Genomic DNA, 6986 nt, shown 5'->3' with positions numbered 1-6986 from the left:
TTACTCTGATGACAAGGATATAACAGTGGCAATTTCATTCAATATTCAATCTTCTTCCATTTCTTTCAGGTTAGATTTTCTATATTCATCTTTAGTATTCTCAAATATCTATTAATGCACTCCGACGTTGATTCCAAATATTCAGAGTTTTAAGTGCTCCAGCTTCCCATACTTCCATCCTTCAAATGCACTGTGAGCTGTAAAACCAAAAACAATGATATATATTTGGAGAAAAAAAATGCACTTTTTAACCTGTCCTGGATCTTAATGTGGGATGTTATTTTAAGTGTCCATCCATATGTGGCAGCTTTGCAGACCTTCTGTGAACTGATTTTTACACATGGACGGTATAAAAGATGAAGTCCTGGTTTAAAGCATCCAGATGAGTGCTTCCACCGTCGCCATATTGGTGTTTTGGAAACAGATGTGAAGACAGAGGGGTGGGTTAGAGCGTGAAAGGCATGTCCATTGACCAATGACTCATAGCCCAGTAGTCCTCTTTTTTTAAAACACAGTATGATTGAAATTTACAAAATGGACAGAAGTTTTTTACTCATCGTGACCTGAAATAAGCGACTGAGCCATAGACCTCTATTTCTGCGACTAGATACATACATACATACTTTACTTTCTCAGGCGGCTGTGGCTCAGGTGGTAGGGTGGGGTGTTAACCAATCTGATGATTATCCTTTGGCAAAATAGTGAACCCTGAGTTTCCTGCAGCGTATCCACTGGAGTGTGTACATGTGTGAATGTTAGAAAGCACTTAGGCAAAGATGAAAGCACCGTATGAAGTGTTCGATTAGGTGAACGAAAATTGTAGTAAAAATTACTTTGAGTGCTCAGCTAAGTAGAAAGACACTATAAATACCAGTCCACCTATTACAGGGACTTAAAAGAGAAAACAGTGCAATCTTTATCTGAGGCATTGAGTTTTAGCATAAAGCTAATAGTGGTTACTTAATTATCCATATGGTTACTTTGATACTTATATACAGTATATAGTATAATTGCATTGCTTTATCAAGTGGAAGCTATTTATTCACAGCATTGTAATTTTGGGTCTGTTAAATGTGAATATATAGTGAAGTGTGTGCTTTTTCCCCTGTACATTGTTTAGGTCTGTGGAAGGAAACAAAATCAAAAGACCAGAAAATTAATTTTTTTGGTATTTGCCACGTGAATCCGAACGGTCTTTCTCCTGTTTATCCTGGAATGAACTGTCATCGACTTACACACACATTAACCTGGCACCTGATATCGTGAGGGCAAACTGTTTTCTTTGTGTATATCAGGCTAAACATCCAGATAAGTGTGAGCAGGTTTGATTGCGTATTACCACTGACGATTAATTACATTTTTAAGAGATACTGAGCCCCAACCAGCCATTCCAGAAGCAGAGTCAGAGACAAACAGGAGACTCGGGGTAATTCCCAGAACTGACACGAGAAACGTATTATTCCGGCCTTATCTGAGCAGGGAAAACTGAATTCGGAGCGCCCGCTAGGAAGATAGAGGGTGCACAAATTGCCGCACAGGTTCAAGACAAAAGCGAACCGTAGAAACTATATCTGATGAGGTTCTAATGTTGTAAGAAAAGGTTAATCATGCTGCTCAGATTCTCAGGGGATATTCATTACACAGGATAATGGAAATACCAACAGTCAGTTTTCAAAGGGGGATATTGCCTGAATATTGCTCTTAAGCGACTTCCTTTGTGTTGAGGAGAAGTGCTCATTACGAACACCTACTGTAAGTCAGTGTCATCAGTTCAATGTCACAACTGACGGGACGACTGAACGTTGTCCTACAAACCTCGCAAAGTTTTCGCCTCCATGCATTGTGCATTCAGAGTTTAAGAAACAAATGTATTCTCGACACGGTCCTCCATTTTGTATGAGCCCAGAATAACACCAGTGTTTTTCAAAAGAATAGTAATTAGGCTGTACACCTCACAACTCAGTGTGCCGATATAATTTAATAATAGTCCTATTCAGCTGAGAAATCCATCTGCTTTTTTGTGTCGAGAGTTGCATACATTTTGCACGGTCGCACTTCAAAGTAAAGAGAAAAAAAAAAAGCTGACTTCTCGAATCACACGAGCAAATTTCGAATTCTCATACGCAGCCGAGTGATGGGAAAATAAGAGCATGCACTTTTCATTTTGCTACTTTTATCAAATTCACTTTGGAAACTGAAGGAGTTTTTGACACTTGCTTCCCATAAACAACAGTTGGGGGTAGAAAATAGCAGTTTCCCTGCGTATCACAGCGACTGAATCCCACATAAAGAAAACATGTCTTCAGTCGTCAAACTGCTTTGTGAGCCCTGCAAAGGGGCTGCAGACAAATACACTTCACAGTAGAAAAAGAAGAGGGGGAGAGAGAAAAAAAAGGTACAGTGGGCTTTCACGCACCCCTTTTTCTCTGCCTTTCTCCTGCTCATAAACTGTGAGCCCTGACAACATGGACCATTTTGTTCAGTACAGCTCAGATGCACCTTTCATATTTTTTTCCCTCCTTCTGTTCCAATTGAGGGGCTTTGATTTTGTCCAGAATGAGGAAGTGCAGAAGGCATGCAACAGTGTGCCATTTGCAAATCATCAACAGACAAACAGACGGATGGCATGCATCATTACTGTGAGTTAATGGAGCAGTAGTTAAGATTCTGCATATATGCAGACTCCCAGACTCCGTGTCCAAATCGTTTCATGTTTTGAGTCACGCAATTTAAACAAGCCGTGAATGTAAAGTCCGCACGTGAGAATACAACAAATTTCCCCCCAAAAAAAGCAAGTCGAGGACTCTTACGGCTGAGAGGAATAGGAGGACACGGGATCTTATCACCAACAAGAAGTCCAAAACATCAAGAGCTGGATTATCTTGGAAAAGGCCACCAGCTGTTCCTGCTTGTCTTTAACAATGCATCAGCCTGATGGCAATTTCCTCTCCATCACGAAGCTCAGTTTCCAAAATGTGCTGCCAGACTATCTGATATTTATCGTGGAATTGGCAAGTACTGTTAGCTTCTGTTCTGAAACATACCAGCAGCCAAGACCCTGCATTACTCATGCACCCGCAGTATGGTAGACTTTGGCCTATTCATTTCGTTTCGGGATATGAGTAATGGCTCTGCCATTCTTTGTGTGGCCACAGGGGTATTTACCTTGCATTTCTTCACCATACAGAAACTCTCGATTTCAAACAATATAAGGCTGTGCTTACCTTTCCCCCTCTATATTATAATGGGAATATTAGCAGCACGTACAAATGACCCTTAGCAAAGCAATCAAAGTAGGGTGTCCGGCTGTTATAAATGACAAATTCTGGTGGTGTCGGGGTAAAACTGTGGAATGAGTCCCCCCGTCAAAGCCCACTGCCACCTGCAAGCCGTGGATGTATCTGATGAAAGCGCATCCTTATTTGACCTTAGATTAGCCAGTTTCTGCCGTCTGTCACATTTTACCCATCGCATGCGTTCGTCAAGCAAAGAAGGCTGCACTTTCTCATTCTCTCTTTCTTCCCATTTAATCAATGCAGACTTATACTCACAGTCTTGCAGCGAGCCAGACGACAAATGATTAGCAATCATTTTGTTTAGGCTGCTGCCAGGGGAAATCTGCCTCTCAGGGTTAATGTCCTATATGACGTGAGGTAAACTGAAGAGGAGGCGTCTTCCAGCTTATGTGCTGGTCAGCACTTTGGGATATCCCACATCAGGTGATTGATATTAAGTAAGGTGCTGCTGAGGTGTTAGGTTCACTGTAAATGGAGCCAAATTATCTTGAGAAGAAAGTCTACCCCTTCTCTGTTGAATATCAATGAACAGGCTCAGGGCCCTGCCTAATCAATCAGAGCCAAAAGCCAAATCACTCAGGTTTTAGATGTCAGTTTTCTGGCCATCTTTGGCGTGCCTGATGCCTGACTTCTTGGGAAAGGGAAAGCAGACAGTAGCTTTGCTGGTGCTGTGTAGTATATCCAAGATGTTAATGAGTTTTCGCTATTCAGAAACAACACATAAAAGTAACAAACGAGGTGCACTGAAAATCAGGCTTTCACTTGATAGGCGTAATTCTCTTTTACCACCTGCAGAAATTGATGGTGAAGCGGTCTTCACAGTGAGTGGAAGGAAACCAGTTGCCTTCTCGGGCAATCAAACAGATCCCTTAAAGCAGGAGCTGCTCTCTGATGTCAAAGCAGTTCGCTAAATTTAAATGAGACGTCTCCCACGCCTCTTTGAATGACCCACTTTGGTTTGTTTATTAGAACAAACAAGGATATTTGCAGTCAAAAGAGTCACTTTAAAGGTCCCGTAAAACTTTTATAGTTTAATTAACGCATGTGAAACTCTGATTCCAATCAAAACAACCAAAAATACCCCAGTGTTCGGGGGTCTTCGTTTCTGCAACAAAAACACCTTCCCAGCCGCACAGTTATTAATGCTTTGGATTTCTGTTTTGCAGCTCCTTTACCAGACGCTGACTCGGCTTTAGCTTTAAGTAAAAACAGAAAAAAAGCACAAGACAAGAAAGGAAAGAGTCAATAATTATAATGGAAAACCCTTGAGAGATCACGGAGACCATTAATAATGGCTATAATTCCCCCGCTGGCCACTCTTTCCCTTGATGTTTGACATATTAGTTTCAGCAGCACATATAAAATGAACATTTTTACAAACGGGAAGAAGCAATATCGTCTCATTGCACCAAAGTACCTACAAAGTTGCTTAAGGATGAAAAGTTTGGTAATGTTGGTGACGCTATACATCAGCTTCAAAGCATCGTGGTGTCTTTCTTTTTTCTTTTTCTTGGAAAAAAAGGAACTTTTTCGTCATCTACCTCCCCACTACCTTTAGACCTGGTCGCAACCCAAGACAGATGAATGCAATTAAAGACGGCAGGTTGTCAGCTTTCAGCAGAGTGCTATTCACTGCTATACAATAAACACCCTACGCTGTATGAACAGTAACAAGGTTTTGTAAGAAATAACAACTTGGATTGGGGGGAGAGAACAGGCAAAAGCACATGAAAGGAGAACTTTTGTGAAGGTTATCCTCAGATCTGTCCCATATTATGGAAAAGAAAAGCATACCTTTCTCGACACTTTATACATAACACCGGCAATAAAAAGCAGGTACGTCAGCAAGAAAAGGACAGACTCCGTAGAGTCCAGGTGGGAGCAAATGAGAGGAGGGGGCAGATACTAAGAAAAGAGATGGTGGTGGAAACTGTTAATGAATGGCTATTGGAAACTCTGGGCGGACACTGTGTTGAAATGCTTACTCTTCTGTGATTAATGACTACTAGGCTGCCGTAATAGGTACCACTGGGACCTCAGACACTGGCACCTTTTTATAGAATAGCCCCAGAAGAAAAAAAAGATGAAGTCCCCATTACAGTGCTTCTTTAAGTTAAAAAAAAAAGAAAAGAAAGAAAGGAAGGAAAAAAGCTCCACTGTAGCCCTAGAAGCTATAGTAATATCATAATGTAGCTTTTCTCCACCCAGCAAAATGCTTTGTCAAATCAACTGGAAAAAAATTAATCACATGAAACACCTGATTCTTTTTTTTCAGTGCTCAGCATCCCTGAGCAACTGCAAATGTGGACAGTTGCATTTTTCTGGTGTGCACGGATGAAGAACATCATTAAAAATTGATTCTGGGGTTATAAATGGAGCGGTGATTACGAAGACACACGCCGCAGACGATTTGATCCTGAGGTGAAGAAAATCTAAACTTCAAATCTGTCTGAAGAGCATCCGAATTAAAGATTCGACGTAAGATAAAAGGAAACTTTGACGTCCTTGCAGTCGTTTTAATAGCGCTAAAAGGGTCTTTGTGTAATCTGTCTAGCGTGCTTAAGATTCACACACTGAATCGGAAAATGACACTTGTATGTGTATGACCACAGTGCATGCAATGGTCAATAAATTATTCACAACTCTTTTGTTCTACACATTACCTAATCCTCAGAGTAAGGAACAGAGTGCATCTTGGGTTCCTATTACAATCCATTTGACTTTAAAACAACTTTGACTGCATGTGTGTGTTCAGGCCACAGAGTAACGCTATATCTCGGCTGCTTCGTCCAAATAAGCATTCGTCTTTGCACACTCCAAAAGCACTTCAACAAAATATATAAATTTCCAAAATTAATCTTAGTGTTTTCAACATTCAGTCAGGCGCAGCAATCCAGAAATGAATTAATCGCCCCGACACGATTGCCTTGTTTGCATTTTTCAAGGTTGTATTGAACTGATTACATGTCTGCAGGGTTGGTTAGGGAAAAAATATTAGTTAACAAATGAACACAAGATGTTTTGTTGATTTTGTTTTGTTCAAGTGCTTGAAATTGGGCTGCTCTGAGATGAATATTTAAGTTTGTAATACAGTTGGTATTGAGTTTCAATTTGTGGCACTGCATGGTACTCGTGTATAAATGTTCTGTATATTTCCGTGTGATGATTAATGTCTATAAATTGCATTATCAGTAAAATGAGTTTTAGCAGTTTAGGCAGTGTGACAAGTTGGAACATTGTGGCAACACAGCAGTCGAATAAAAGTTTGTGGAAAAAAACACAAATTGCACTAAAATAGAAAATAGGGGAGATTTTGAGTGAAATGTGACTGAAATATATTAAATCAAAAGTTTATTTACTCAAATTATTATTTATTAAGGAAAATGTGCTCTCTATACAGCACTTTCATTTAGTGAGTCTCTCTCTATCCCACCTTTCTCCAGGGTGTGAACTGCATGTATCACAGTCAAGTAAATTTCATGTGACAGGAATCCCTTAAATGTTTTACACTGTACTTATGTAACAAAATTACAAGGAAAAATTTACATGTAATCTAATTAATTAAAGCTTTACATGGGCATAAATATGTTTTGAGTAACTCTCATTCTTTGTGTACATTTAAAGGTTGACGTGAGTTTCTTGGACCTATAAATGACTATTTTCAGAGGAAAGGGTGGAGTTAGATGCTAA

This window comes from Neolamprologus multifasciatus, chromosome 3 (genome assembly GCF_963576455.1).
Source record: "Neolamprologus multifasciatus chromosome 3, fNeoMul1.2, whole genome shotgun sequence".
Classification (NCBI taxonomy): domain Eukaryota; kingdom Metazoa; phylum Chordata; class Actinopteri; order Cichliformes; family Cichlidae; genus Neolamprologus; species Neolamprologus multifasciatus.
This window is presented reverse-complemented; position numbering follows the sequence as displayed.